A 16,788-nucleotide genomic window follows, 5' to 3' on the forward strand; every position below is an offset into this window, starting at 1 on the left:
GAAGGCAACACCCAACCCCTAATCTGAGCTCTTCTTCCTCATACTACAATAAATTAGACAATATTAAGCTTCTACTTCCAGCAGGCATTTATGTCATTTTTTTCTCTTAGTTTGTCTATGAACAACTCCTAAGAACTTAATATTTAAGACTAGTTAGTGAATGCAGTAGCTCTGTTAAAAGACCAAGAGTAAGGAGGAAGTTTTAGGAGGATTCCATTTGACCCATAAGTGATCGCAGCAACTATGAATTCTTAATTAAAGAACACAGCTGTCCTTCAATTAACGCCAGAGCATTTTGTCCTTCACCAAAAGTGGTTTGGGAGACAATCTTCAGGCAATTGGCTTTAGATCCCCAAAATCATGAAATGATGAAGCACCACAAAAAATTTGGGGGTTCTGTATAAAACCCTGATGACAGGAACTGGTACTTCCTCAACAAGGTTGGTCCCAATCCAAAAGTTGAAGAATGTCTCCAAACATGGAGTGTCATTTGGGGTTTAGAGTTGTTGTTGGTTTTCTGAATTGGGTCAGAAGGCTCAGAAAAATACATCCTCAAGCCAAATCAATAACTTAAGCTTTTTCCTTTCTGAATTTTCTTTCATTCTTCACAATCTGGTCTGTGTGGTTCAGAGCCAAAGTAATTCATTAAAGACATGAGGAAAGAACAATGAGTGGGGAGAGCTTTAAAGAAAAGAGTTCCCCGCCCTCCAAGATTTCCTGATTTGACTCCAAAAACACATTCTGATACAATTGAAAAATATGTGTCCTAAACCGGGGTTTCCTATTGAAACCCAGTGGTGACCTGCAGCTGCTGGGACTTATTGACATTTGAACAACAAACTAAAGAGAATCGAGGCAAAAAAGAAAAATCTTCCCACAAATTTTTTTTTATTCTTGTCCTCACAAAAGACCTTGGAAACAGAGTTAGGGTATTCAAACAAATACTAAAAGGCCTTGGGTTTGTTTTCTTCTTGGCTGAGCCAATTTGCTCATCAGGTCCAGATATTTGGAAAATTTGATTTATTGGAAACTCTATTCCTCCCATGGCTTACTATAGCTCCACAAAGAAATATAAAAATGTTTAACCAATTCATTCTTCTTCCACCATACATGAATTATATTATGTAAATTACAAGTAAAAATCAATAAAATCTTCACATAAGTCCATGGCATACTGCTTTCTGTAAGTTTAGATTCCATAACTAGAGATTTAAGAATTACTACAATATAATGATAACAACAGCAACTAACATGTACTGAGCACTAGTTAAAAACTAGATACTATATGAACTGTTTCACATACATTTCATTATTCCTCAAAACAATCCTATTAGGTACATGTTATTATTAGTTCCATTTTACAAATGAGGAGAATAAAGGCCTTGCAAGACTATGCAGTACAATCAGATTTCAAATATTGAGTTGCCTTTCTTGTAAAAACAGCTTGAAAGAGATTCTGGGTATAAAAAGATGGCAGATGGTACTGTGCAGAGTTGGCTGGGAAACTGCAAATTGCTGTGTGCCTGTATCAAGAGGTCAAGGAGAAGAAGGACACCATGCTCCAGGGTATAGTTCAAACACATACTCCCTCCCAATTTACCCTACAGTCCTGTGGCCTCTCACATCCAACTGCTTCTAGGATTCTCTTTCCTTCCTAGAAAACTTGTCTACTCTCTTCTTAGAGGCTTTGAGCAGTCCTTGCTAAGAATATTCTCCCAAATCCCTATCCCAAACTTACTGCTTTCTTTGTACCCTTTCTCATATGGGCCCAGTGCTAGACTGTTGGTTTTTATTTCCATTATTTTACAGTTTGACTATGTATAGCAAAAAATGCATTTTATGGACTGCCAGGATCAGGATGTTTTCAGTAAAGATGAAAAATGGCTGTATCTTCCTACAGCATCCCCCTTCTAAAAGAAAAATAAAATCAGGATCTACCCCCAAGAATCACAAGAGCTTAGAAGAAGCTGGAGGACATTTAATTTTCCACTATGAGATACATTCTGACCATCCAAGGGAAAGCAAGCCACCTGTCACCAAGTGAAAGGAAAGAACTCCAGGTAAAAAAGAAAGACACATGACAAGGAAATCTAAAGATGTTTCTTATCTGTTTGATATCTCAGGGGTTGCACAGGAAGCTGTGTTTTTCAAAGCTTACATTTGTTATTTTGAGATGAATGGGGCTCATAAATTGAATTTCTTTAGTATGTATTGGTCCCGTGCCTCATACCCCTGAATTCATGTGGCAATTAAAATCTGCTGGAGCCAAGACAGTGATTTATTCCAGAAATATTTATTGAGCTCCTCTGAGCAAGGCTCTATTATAGACAGTGAAGGAAAACCAAACAAGACTGCAATAGCCTTCAAAGGGTGAACACTCTTACAAATACCCACACAGCAAGGAAGCAGAGGAGAGGCCCAGGGAGCCATGGAAATCAGAGAAAAAGAAAGTCAGGTCCAGATAGGTGAGGAAAAGGCATCACCACCTGTCTCAAGCAGCTCTGAAGGGAATCTATGCAGCTAGATACACACTGGGGAGTATGGTAGGTTGTTTTGCCAAGCACCTTATCCAAGTCATTTACTGAAAAGAAAAAGAATTTGGTAGAGGTGGTTTCCCACCTAAGATAAAATATCGACTTTTCAAGAGGACATCTCTAGTTTCTCCTCCACTGTCCCCTCTAGCGAAATCATGGACCACGTGTGAAAAGACCAAAAGAAAAATTATGAACATCACTATTTACCTATTAGTGAAGCATTTGGAAAACATATATTGTAAAAGAAATACAATGGAGCCAGAACTTTGGGCAAAAAAGAAATCTGCCCATTTCCCACATTCCCTTCCCACCCCACCTGTTCACACTCTGGTCCAAGTCACCCCTACTCTCTCCTCCAGCTACTGCAATAGGCTCCCATGGGCAATCCTTGCTTCTATCTCAGCCCTATAATCTATTTTCAATAGAGGACAAGAGTGATACTTTTATAATTGTATTAGTTTCCTATTGCTGCTCTAGCAAATCACCACAAACTCAGTTGCTTAAAACAAAACAAATGTGTCATCTTATTATTCTGGAAGTCAGAAGTCTGAAAACAGAGCTCACAGGGCTAAAATCAAGATGTTTCATCAGGACTGAGTTCCTTCTAAAAGCTCTATGAGAGAATCCATTCTGTGCCTTTTCCAGCTTCTAGAAGCTGCCCACATTCCTTGGTTCATGGCCACATCATTCTGACTCCATTTCTATTGTCACATCACTTTCTCTGACTGTCCTGCTTCCTTCTTATCAGAACCCTTGGGATTACAGTGGGCCCACCTATATAATCCAGGACACTCATCCTATCCCAGCATCCTTAACCATATCTCCAAACTTTCTTTTACCATGCTTACATGGCAACCCCATATTCACAGGTTCCAAGGATTGACATGAATATCTTTGGGGGAAGGGATCATTAATATGCCTACAACAAGAATCATCTCTTTCCTCTGCTCAAAACTTCCAATGGTGCTCCCTATCAAGAGAAAAGCAAGTTCTTACAAAGGTGTTCAGGGCCATGCTTCATCTTCACACACCTACCCCATTACAAACACCAGAAGCCCATTTATGGTGAAGCTAATGAAGCTTAAGCTTCAGCTCATCTCACTTGTACTTTCATTCCAAGACCCCAGGAGTAGCGCTAGAAACATGTTTGCCCAGGAAATCCTACTGATTCCAACAACATGGACAGGCCTTGACAGCACTGTGCTAAGTGAAATAACTCAGACTGAGAAAGACAAATACCATCTGATCTCACTTATATAGAACCTAAACAAACAAACTTACAGAAAAAGAAATCAGACTATTTGTGGTTATGGGACAGGGTAAAGAGAGGAAGGCAAACTTCCTGTTATAAGATAAGTAAGTACTAGAGATATAATGTGCAACATGACGACTGTAGCTAACACTGCTATATGATACACAGAAAAGGTATGGAACTTAAGAGTTCCCAAAGAAAGAAAATTTTTCTCCCTTTATTCTTTTTTCTTTCTTTTTATTGTACCACACAAGAAGATAGATGTTAGCTGAATCCATTGTAATAATCATTTCACAATATAAGTAAATCAAACCATCATGCTGCATGCCTTAAACTTAAACAGTGATAAATCTCAATTACTTCCCAATAAAACTGGAAAAATAAAAATAATTTCCATTAAAAAACATGTGTTTGTATTTTTTCTGATTTGATTTACAAAAATAAAATATTTTAATCATGAAGCTAAGATCACTGTCTCTTCCACTCTAATTTCTTGGGGGAAATTGACTTTGTCTCATGTCAGATGGCACTGGGATCCAGAAAAGAGGCTGTCAAGTTGGAAATTCATTGAGTTTGTGTTTATTCATGTGATATTTATGTATATTTATGTGATTCACGGCATTTCTGTATAGAGTTAAGTCATTGGTCATCCCCCCAGGGTAGGAATGGCTCTCAGAAATGCTACCTCCATGGGGACTCATCCAGTGTTATAACATGAAGGTACACACCCCAAGGTCATACAGCAACATGACCATGTGCTATAGCACCTAGCTCCAGAATTATGTGGATCTTGGAGGACATGGTTTTGCAATACAGAGCCAGAAGTTAGCTTGTGCAGAATTCCCCCAGTCATCACACGTAAAATTGTATGTGAAAGATTGCATTTTTTATCAAGTCCTAGTTAAAACAGAATTTATCTTCTATTAGTATAAGAATTACCAAGTATTGAGTATTTCCTGTACCATATATAACAAGCATACTATAATTTTTCATGGGATTGCATAAATGATATTTATTAGAATTTCTGTACTTATAGAGCGCAACCCATTTGTAGCAGTACTACACACAACAAATACATTTGTAACAGCTCAGATATGAAGGAAACTTGGAGGTTTTCCCAAAGTTGACCATTACAAATTTTTACATGACATTCTGAAGTCACGAAGCTGAAAAAAGTATTCTAAACTATCATAACTTTAACTATGCTCCGCATCACTGGCCATCAGGGAAATACAAATCAAAACCACAATGAGATACCACCTCACACCAGTGAGAATGGGGAAAATTAACAAGGCAGGAAACCACAAATGCTGGAGAGGATGCGGAGAAAAGGGAACCCTCTTACACTGTTGGTGGGAATGTGAACTGGTGTAGCCACTCTGGAAAACTGTGTGGAGGTTCCTCAAACAGTTAAAAATAGACCTGCCCTACGACCCAGCAATTGCACTGCTGGGGATTTACCCCAAAGATACAGATACAGTGAAACACTGGGACACCTGCACCCCGGTGTTTACAGCAGCAATGGTCACAATAGCCAAACTGTGGAAGGAGCCTCGGTGTCTATCGAAAGATGAATAGATAAAGAAGATGTGGTCTATGTATACAGTGGAATATTCCTCAGCCATTAGAAACGACAAATACCCACCATTTGCTTCCACGTGGATGGAACTGGAGGGTATTATGCTGAGTGAAGTAAGTCAATCAGAGAAGGACAAACATTATATGGTCTCTTTCATTTGGGGAATATAAAATATAGTGAAAGGGAATAAAGGGGAAAGGAGAGAAAATGAGTGGGAAATATCAGAGAGGGAGACAGAACATGAGAGACTCCTAACTCTGGGAAACGAACAAGGGATGGTGGAAAGAGAGGTGGGTGGGGGGAAGGGGTGACTGGGTGACGGGCACTGAGGGGGGCACTTGATGGGATGAGCACTGGGTGTTATGCTATGTGTTGGCAAATTGAACTCCAATAAAAAAAAAAGTTTAAAAATAAAAAATAAATTAAAAAAAAACTTTATGCTAGAGGAAAAATTTAAAAATCTTTCTAGTATTTCTATAGAAAATTATGTAACAGGATAATGGTCATATAAGAGGCAATCAAAAATAGGGGGACAAAAATATAGGACTAAAACTACCATGAAGTTATGACAGGCAATGCATTAATGAAAATATTAGGTTATTTTTCTGGATTTTGTGATGTGTCTGGTATTTTCAGATTTTCAAAACTGTAGTTTATAGTGATTTATTTTCTTACTCTAAATATTTCCTATTATACTTAATTTTGTATTTTGTATTAGTTTAGGCCTCAACAAAAACTGGATCTAGCCTTGACAAACCTCCCCCTTGTTCCTGCAACTCCAACCACAGTGGACCTATTTGTTATCCCTTGAACACAGGCACACACTCATCTCAAAGCCTTTGCCCTTGCTATTCCCTTTGCTTCTAGAATGCTTCTTCCAGATATCTACATGGCTCCTCTCTCACTTCCTTCAAACTTTTGCTCAAATATGTCTTTCTCAATTCAGCCTTTCCTGATTACCCTTTTCAAAACTGCAGCCCCATACCTGCTTCCTTAGCGCAGTAGCAGCACATCAGTCTCATAAAATTGTAGCCCTTCAAATGTACAAGATAATTTATTTATTCATTGATTTTGATGACTGGCTTTCTTCCTCTCCCCCCACAAAAATGTAAGCTCCATACAGACTGAAATTTTTTACTTTTTAAAATCTGTTTTGTTCACACACGGCTCTATCTGAAACCCCCGGGGCAGTGTCTGGCACATACTATATGTTCAGTAAATACTTACAAAATGCTTAGATTGGATGGATGGATAAACTAGTAAGTAAATGAATGAATTACCAAAGTTCTGATTATCGTAAGACAATCAACACTACCACAGTCAAACAAGATCATTCCAGCCAAAATCGTTGAAATGTGATGTTTTAATTAGCTTATCCACCATACAAAAATTTACAATTCACAATAGACAATTCCTTAGTTATTAAGGTTACTTTTCTTCATAGAAAATACCATCTTGAAATTACTTCATAAGGTTTAAGATTTTGTCATTAAAAGAATCTAGATTTCAAAGTTAAGCCTAGAAATAAAAATTAGAATTCCCTTTAAATTAGGAAGTTCTGTTGGAACAATTAGAAGACACAATATTACATGAAAACAAGGTCCACCAGGGGACTATAATTCAAATAGCATTTATTAAAGCCACTCAAAATAATAACAATGGCAGCTACAATTAGAGGCTTGATAAATGCCAGATACTGAATTAAATGCTCAAATACTGAATTAAAGAAGTGTTCTAAGGTGTGGGTCTATGTTAAGGGACATAAAAGCATTTTTTTAAATAAATGATTATAGTTCAAGGGATGAAATTAAGGATTTTTCTTTTACAAAGCCAAAGTATGACAACTAGAATATTATACAGTTGGGAATGCTAAATCACAAAGAAATGGAGAACTGGCACAAATGCATTTATAAATATGTCCTAAAGGCCAATAAGTATATATGGCATACAATGTCATTCAAAGTATTTATAATTTTATTACTCACTATAAATGTCGTAGTTCAAAATTGACTTATTTTTGTGTTTGTGTCATGCTAATATTTAAACCTATTCTAGCAGAGAATACTGATTAATATATTCATTAACCATTATTTTCTTATTCAATTCACTATTCATTTGTTTATTCCTTATTCATATTCAGATACTCCTATAACTATAGAATAGTAATATTTAATGTATTTTTCCAGTCAACTTATAAAATGTTATTTAAAATGTGTTTTTAAGCTTCCCACTATAATGGAGCAACTTGTGTCAGGATCAACCCATCTGTTGAGAACTAAAAAAGCTAGATGAAATATATAAAATGTTTGAAAATATATAGAACAAAATCTGACAAAACTTAAAGAGCCAAGAACCAGCAGAGAAGAGAAAGGTATTAAAGTAAATTTAGTATTCTGTACCTTTCCCCTTAAGGCAATTGCTAATTCCTCAGCTTCCCAGAGATGAGAGAAGACAATAGAGTTAGAACCCAGCAGCACTTGGCGGGATGAACACTGGGTATTATGTTATATGTTGGCAAATTGAACTCCAATAAAAAAATAAAATAAAATAAAAATAAAGAACCCAGCAGGGAAGAGGATCTTTGGTAACACTCTAGGTTTCCTGTTGACTTCTGAAGAACTGCATTCTAGAAGTAAGAACTAACAAAAATAGAGTAGGCCTTATAAATACTAAAAATCAGCCTCATGATATCTCAGTCTGTGACTGGATCAAGATAACCTTCCTTCTCTAACTGCATGTGAGAAGAAAAGTAAATTCTCCTCAAGGAAGATAACACTATCTACATCCCCTACAATTTTTTTTATGTGCAAGGTCTAGATTTCAATAATAAATTATCAAGTATGGCAGGGAACAATATCAAACTATTGAAAACCAAGAGAAAAGTAGAAAAAGGAAATCAACCTACAGATGATCTAGATATTGGAACTGTCAGACGTGGACTTTAAAATAATTGTGATTAACATGTACATTAGAATGGATGACAAAATGAATAATTTCACTAAAAAAACAAATTATGCATAAAAGAAAAAAAGTATAGAATTTAAAAATATAATAATGTAACTAAGCATTCAATATATGAGTTTAACAGCACAGTAGACATAGCAGCAGAAGGGAATAGTTGTAAATTAGTCGTTAGAAAAATATTAAAACTGAACACGGAGGGAAGAAAAAAGTTGAAAATATCAGAAAAAAAGCATAAGCACATTAGATACATGTTAAAAGATCTATCATATGTATCATTTGGAGTACCACAAGAGAGAACTGAGGGAATAGGGAGTAGTAAGAGTATTTGAAGATATTCTGAGAATTTTCCAACATCCAAAAGAAGTCAAGCTGAAAAAATAAGAATCTCTGTAAATTCCAAGTTAGATAAATACTAAGAAAACCATACCTAGGCCAGAATAGTAAAAAGGATGAAAGACAAAAAGAAAGCTTTTGAAATAGCCAGAAGACATATCACTTCAACAAAAGAATTTAAGAGAGTAACAAAAGAATAACAAGCCTGTAAAAAAAAAAAAAAAAAAAAAAAGAATAACAAGCCTGTCAGTTTACTTTTTAAAAGAATGAATGAAGGCCTGAATGTAATGGAATGGTACCTTTAATGTGCCAGAGAAAAGACTACCAATCTGGAGTTCTATGCTCCATAGAAATGATTCATCCAATATAAATCCAAAATAAGGATTCTTTTCTCCTAATAAAAGTGACTGAATTCAGTTTTTAAAAAATGAAAGGAAGTCTTTAGGCAGAAGGAAAATTATTCCAGAGAGAATCACAGAAATGCAAAAAAATGAAAAAAAAAATGAAGTATTGTAGGTAAATCTACACAAATAATGAATATGGTGACAACACCACATGTTATTTGTTACTGCTGTCTTATTAGTTTTAAAATATACAAAGAGTTAAATACATGATAACAATGGCACAGAGAGTAGACAAGGAAAAAAAAGAGTAACAAGGAAAGTTAAAATGCTCTAAATTCTTACATGGCTCACAAAGTAGTAAAAGTACTAAATTAAATAGATGTGTTGTAATCTTAAGAATAACCACAAAAACAATATTAAAGGAATGATAGGTAACAAGCTAACATGCTTAGAAATGGAACAATAGAAATATTGCTTATGCAAAGGAAAGCAACAAAAAAGAGAAAAATGTAGAACAAATAATAAGATAATTTATTAATCATAAATATATCAGTAATTATATTAACCATAAATGAACTAAATATTTCATTTAAAAGCCAAAGTTTATGTTTTCATTTAAAAGCCACTATATGTTGCATCTTAAATTTAAGAACATTAAGGGGCTCAAAGTCAAAATATAGAAAAAACATATTTTTATATATAAATATATATATATTGATTAATGTGAACATTAATCAAAGGAAATCTGGTATCCCTACACTAATCTCAGATGAAGTATACTTCAATATATAAGAATTACCAGAGATAAGCAGGGCCATCCATAACAATAAAAGATTATTCTTCCAGGAATACATAACTCTATGTATGCATAAATCTACTATGTAACTTAAAAAAAATATAAAGCAAAAACTGACAGAACTAAAAGGAGAAATAGACAAATTTAAGAATATCTTGATAAACTAAAATATGGCTGTGATAGTTAATTTTAATGTGTCAATTTGAGTGGGCCATGAGACAGCCTGGACATTTGGTCAAATAGTATTCCCTATGTGTCTGTGAGAGCATAATATGAAAGAGACCTTTAAATAATGTAGGTGGCAGAACAGATATGCTGTTGTTCCAAACTACAGAACAGAAAGTAAACTTTAAAAGGATGTGAAGCTCTAGTTAATATGTAGGAGAATTTACTGTCCAGAGAATTATCTATCTCCTAAATTACAAACTTGGACATGTCAGAGTAAATATTCAAGGAAAATATTCAGCAACACTCTAGGAATAGATTGTCAAGTTGAAAGAAAATCTGAACAGGATGATTTTTGAAGACCGTTCTAATTCCCAGGTTTTATCATTCTGTACAACCTAAAACTATATTAATAGAATTATTAGACCAAAGCGAGTATCAATTGGAAATAAGGTATAACATTTAGAAAGATATCACAATTGATACTGTAGATTTAAGAGTTATCTCCATGGAGATGAAAGTAGTCAAGATAGAAGAGGAACCCTCTGCGGAGCACATACAGAGAGAAGACTACAGACGACTGAACCAGGGGAAATTCCACTGAGATCCAGTGAAGGAGACAGGGTCACAGCAGTCTGAGAATCAAGAATTTCCACAAGACTCATGAAGATCAAGGGAAAATAACATTCAAGGAGGGAATATTCCCCCCTCCCCACCAAATCCATAGAGAAGTGATAAAGGATGGTGTTGAGGAACAGCCCCTATAGAGAGTTTCCAGTGACCGGTGGTTTTTTAATAGCAGCCCAACCTAACCTATATCCTGAGTAACAAAACATCAGATTGCTTAAAGCCTACATAATACCTCAATTAGAGCAGCACACAATTTTGAGAAGTGTATGAGAGCAAGAAGACATCTCTTTTCTGCACTTTCTATTTGCAACTGTGCACAATGACTATGATGGCACATTTTTAAGTATATAGTAAACACTCTGTGGAGGAAAAAAAAAGACTCCTATTTCAAAGGATTTAAAGATAGCATAAAAATCTAGAACACAAATAGGACTAAGAACACCAATGCTGCCTCTTCCTTCCTTCCCAGTTAAAAAGCTGAGGAACCAATGACTGGATAACTTGTGCCCTACAATACTTGGGATAACAGCAAAGATTTAGCGTCTGGGACACCTGGTGGCTCAGCGGTTGGGTGCCTGCCTTCAGCTCAGGTCATGATCCCGCAATCCAGGATCGAGTCCTGCATCGGGCTCCTTGTGGGGAACCTGCTTCTCCCTCTGCCTGTTGTCTCTGTCTCTGTCTCTGTCTCTCTGTCTCTCATGAATAAATAAATAAAATCCTTTTAAAAAAGATTTTGGGTCTGGAATAATTTCTATCACCTTTTGATACAGAATTTTAGAAAAGTGAAATGGAAGGGATTGGGCATTTCTCATTTCTAGTGGTACTCAATAAAATTTCCCATGTCCTTTTCCCTCTAGACACCAAAAAGTTACAAAAATGTACAGGAGAATCCATTAAAAAGTAATAACGAACTAGGGGTGGTGGAAAGGGAGGTGGACGGGAGGTGGGGGTGACTGGGTGACGGGCACTGAGGTGGGCACTTGACAGGATGAGCACTGGGTGTTATTCTATATGTTGGCAAATTGAACACCAATTAAAAATAAATTTATATAAAAAAAAGTAATAACCCCAAAGTTGTAAGAATCCTTGTAAAACTAGCACTGTCTTCGTATGTCACTGATTAGCGGGTACTGATTATCACTTCATTCTAATGGCCTCATTTTCAGTTAAAAAAAAATAGAGGATTTTGAAAAAATTATACCATCTTTTCAAACAAATTAGTATATTAGATGAAAACCAAGTTCAAACAAAAACTAATACCTTCACAAGTACTTAAAGAACTTTTGGATTTGTTGTTGTACCATACGGAATAAATGCAGGCAAAAATGACACTCTTTAAACACATGTATTAATAAATATACATGTTCTTTTACACACATTGAAAGGTGCCTGTGAAAGTAGGTTCCATGTTACATATCTTTTTTATCACCAATCCTTTACTGCAGGACCAAACCACTATAAGCTGATAAACACTATAAGCTCACAATAATGCCTGAGAATCGGGACTATAAATTCCAACCAAAAAAAACAACCTCCTTTGTAAGCAAAACAGATGCATTGCCTAAGGCCCATAATACTTTGTGGGACAGACAAAAATGTTTAAATTTAAATTATTTTAAAATTAGAAGAAAAAGATGAATACATAATGAATTCATAATAATAAACCCAGCCTGGATTACATTTGTCTTTATACTCACACAATTGTAAAATATACTTTTTAATGTTTTTTGGAGGAAGGGGCCAACAAAATGCCAATGAAAGTCATAATGTGATCTACTCCACACCCCATAAATATACAGAGGGCTTTCCTGTGGAATAATGTGTGCTGGTTCCACAACCTCCACATTTTGGAACCAAGAACAGCCTTAGTTTTAAGAAAACCTCTATTTATTTCTTTTCCTTCCCATGTTACCAAACTACATGAAATCTCAATTAAGAATTTTACACAAGAATAGTGGTCTTTATATGCTTTAAAATGGTTTGTCTTGGGCCTCCCACATGAACTACATAGAAAGAGTGAATTACCAAGAATGGAAAAGTTCCAAAGAAGTTGGCTAAGGAGGAGAACCCTAAGCCCACCTTGTCCCCAGGGTTACAAACCAGGTAACACCCACATCAGTGTAAATAACCCAGAAACTACCAGAAATCTAGCAGAACAGACTCTCCGCAGCTAAATGTAGAAAACACACACAAAACAGGGTAGGAAGGGCAGAGACGCAGTCAGGAGCTCAATAGACCTATGCGACTGTCCATGGAAGGGAAAAGACATCATGGGTGCAGAGACTAGAAAGAAACAGATCCTTACAACAGGTGTCCCAGGCCCAGAGAATCCCTATAACATTTGGTTTTGAAAACCAGAAGGGCATATTTTTCTCAAGAGCTTACAATCAGCAAGGCTTAACATCTGGAACTTCAAAATTCAACCTGCTCCACCCTGGGAGAGCCTGGAGAGAGGGCAATAGGGAACTGAGTCCTTACCCTAAAAGACACACCATAAGAAACGTGTCCAAGGACATACAGCATAGAAGCATCAGTTTGAAAAGACACCTGGAGTTTATGGAGGGTGACTTGTTTACTAATCTCAGAGAATGTATTGGAGAAGCAGTGATCCTTGGGAGACTTCTCAAGGAACAGAGGAGATGGTGAACATTACTTTCCTCCCCTGCCCCTCAGCCTAGACACAGAGAGCCCCCAACAAAGTCAACCCAATTTTACAATTAAGATACATACTAATTAAAAAGGCAAAAGTAGTAACAAAGAAAAAATTTGAAAAGCATCAAGAGAAAAGAAAACAGTTACATACAAGGGAAACTCTATAAGGCCATCAGCTGATTCTTTTTGGCAGACACTTTGCAGAACAGAAGGAAGTGGGACAGGATATATTCAAAGTGATAAAAGGAAAAAAAACTGCGGCTAAGAATACTCTATCCAGCAAAACTATCATTCAGAATAGAAAGAGACAGTTTCTCAGACAAACAAAAACTGCAAGAAATATTTAAGGGAACTCACTAAGTAGAAAGGAAAAACCACAAGTACAAGAAAAAGAAGTAGGAAACAAAAGCAATAAAAATAGGTACATTTCTAAAAATTAGTCAAGAGATCACAAAATTAAAAGATATAAAGTATGACATCATATACCTGAAACCTGGGAGACTGGGGAGAAGACTAAAGAATGGGTTCAAACTTAAGCAATCATCAACTTATTTTAGACCACTACAGGCATAAAATGTCATATATGACCTAATAGTAATAACCACAAAAACTAATAATATATATGCAAAATATAAGAGAAAAGAATCCAAATATATCATTAAAGAAAGCCTGTAAACTATGAGAGAAAAGAGCAAGAGAAGAAAGGAATAGAGAAGAGAAGATTTACAAAAACCACCATAAAACAACTAACAAAATGGTAATAAGTACATACATAGCAATATTTACTTTGAATGTAAATAGACTAAATGTTCCAATAAAAAAATAGGGTGACAGAATGGATAAAAAAGCAAGACCCATATATATGCCACCTACAAAAGATTCATTTCAGACCTAAAGACACATGCAGATTGAAACTAAAGGGATGGAAAAGCATTTATCATGCAAATCGAAGTAAAAAGAAAGCTAAGGTAACAATACTGATATCAGACAAAATAGACTTTAAACGAAGACTGTAAAAGAGACAAAGAAGGACACTATACAATCATAAATGGAACAATCCAACAAGGTATAACAATTGTAAATATTTATGCACCCAACATGGGAGCACCCAGATACATGAATCTACTAATAACAAACATAAAGAAAGCAATAAACAGTATTACAATAATAGGAGACTTTAACCTCCACTTAAATCAATGGACAGATCTTCAAAGCAGAAAATCAACAAGGAAACAGTGGCTTTGAATGACACATTGGAACACATGGATCTAACGACAGATCTATTTATAACATTCCATCCTAAAACAGCAGAATACACATTCTTGTCAAGTATGCATAGAACATTCTCCAGAATAGATCACATATTGAGCCACAAATCAAGACTCAACAAATTCAAAATGATTGCAGTCATACTATGCATCTTGTCCAACCACAACACTATGAAACTAGAACTCAACCAGAAGAAAAAAATCTGGAAAGAGAATAAATATATGGAGGCTAAATAACATGCTACAAAACAATGAATGAGTCAACCAAGAAATTAAAGAGGAGATCGAAAAATACATGGAAACAAATGACAATGAAAACACAACAGTCTAGGAAATGCCTAGATGGCTTAATTGGTGAAGCATCTGCCTTGGACTCAGGTCATGATTCCATGATCCTGGGATCAAGCCCTGCATTGGGCTCCCTGCTCATCGAGGAGTCTGCTTCTTCTTCTCCCTCTGCCTCTGCCTCTCCTCCTCACTCATGCTTGCTCACACTCTCTCGTTCTCTCAAATAAATAATCTTTAAAACATACACACATACACACACACACACACACACACACACACACACACACACAATGGTCCAAAATTTTCAGGATACAGCAAAAGCTGTTCTAAGAGGGAAGTTTATAGCAATACAGGACTGCCTCAAGAAACAAGAAAAATCTCAAATAAAAAACATAACTCTACATCTAAAGGGATTAGAAACAGACAGAAGGAAGTAGAAGGAAGGAAATATTAAAGATTAAAGAACAAATAAAATAGAAACCCCCCAAAAAAGAAAACAGATCAATTAAACCAGGAGTTGTTTCTTTAAAAAGATCAACAAAATTTGTAAACCTTTAGCCAAACTCATAAAAAAAAACCTCAAGCAAAATCAGAAATGAAAAAGAAATAACACCACCACAGAAATAAAAAGGATTATAAGAGAATATTATAAAAAAATTACAGTCCAACAAACTGGACAACTTAAAAGAAGTGGATACATTCCTAGAAACATGTAATCTCTCAAAACTGAATCAGTAAGAAATAGAAAATTTGAACAGAATAATTACCAACAAGGAAATTGCATACATAATCAAAAACTACCAACAAACAAAAGTCCAGGACCAGATGGCTTCACAGGTGAATGCTACCAAACATTTATTTTTTTAAGATTTACTTATTTATTTGAGAGAGAAAGAATGAGCAGGGGGAGTGGCAGAGAGAGAGAGAGAGACTCCCCACTGAGTGCAGAGTCCAATTCAGGGTTCATTCCCACAACCCGGAAACCATGACCCAAGCTGATATCAAGAGTCAGACACTTAACCAACTAAACCACTCAGGTGCCCCTATCAAATATTTAAAAAGAAGTAAGTACCTATTATTCTCAACTATTCCATAAAAGAGAAAAGGAAGGAAAGCTTCCAAATTCCTTCTATGAGGCCAGCATTACACTGATACCAAAACCATATAAAGGCACTACAAAAAAAGAGAACTTATCTCTGATGAACCAATATTTCTGATGAACACAGATGTAAAAATCATCAAGATATAGCAAACCAAATCTAACAATACATTATAAAAAAATCATTCACCATGATCAAGTGGGATTTATTCCCAGGATGCAAGGGTGATTCAATATTTGCAAATCAATCAACATAATACATCACATCAATAAGAGAAAGAAAAGGGATCCCTGGGTGGCGCAGTGGTTTAGCGCCTGCCTTTGGCCCAGGGCGCGATCCTGGAGACCCGGGATCGAATCCCACGTCAGGCTCCCGGTGCATGGAGCCTGCTTCTCCCTCTGCCTGTGTCTCTGCCTCTCTCTCTCTCTCTCTCTCTGTGACTATCATAAATAAATAAAAATTAAAAAAAAAATTTAAAAAAAAAAATAAGAGAAAGAAAAACCATATGATCTTTTCAGTAGATGCAGAAAAAGCATTTGACAAAGTACAACACCACACATGATAAAAACTTTCAAGTAGTTTTAGAGGAAATATACTTCAACATAATAAAGGCCATTTATGAAAAAGCCACAGCTAACATCATACTCAATGGAGAAAAACTGAGAACTTTTGCTCTAATATCAGGAACAAGACAAGAAAATCCACTCTCACCACTTTTATTCAACATAGTACTGCAAGTCCTAGCCACAGCAGTCAGACAACAAAGAAATAAAAGTCATCCAAATTGGTAAGAAAGAAGTAAAACTTTCACTATTTGCAGATGACACAATACTATATGTATAGAACCCTAAAGACTCAAAAAAAAAAAAAACTACTAAAACTG

At 35.8% G+C, this 16,788-nt stretch overlaps 1 protein-coding gene across 4 annotated transcripts in view; it reads right to left on the reverse strand.

Annotated features, from left to right (window-relative positions):
- The window catches only part of ATP8B4 (ATPase phospholipid transporting 8B4 (putative)), a 237,707-nt gene that overhangs the window by 195,962 nt on the left and 24,957 nt on the right, over positions 1–16,788 (reverse strand). Inside the window, exon 1 of one of the 4 annotated variants that reach the window (XM_077881042.1) lies at positions 3,099–3,191. The exons of the other annotated variants lie outside the window; for them this stretch is intronic. The gene's annotated coding sequence lies outside the window, so the exon portion shown is untranslated. Of the gene's footprint in view, positions 1–3,098; positions 3,192–16,788 lie in introns of those variants that run through there. 4 annotated transcript variants of the gene reach the window in all.

Source organism: Canis aureus, chromosome 32, assembly GCF_053574225.1.
Source record: "Canis aureus isolate CA01 chromosome 32, VMU_Caureus_v.1.0, whole genome shotgun sequence".
Lineage (NCBI taxonomy): Eukaryota > Metazoa > Chordata > Mammalia > Carnivora > Canidae > Canis > Canis aureus.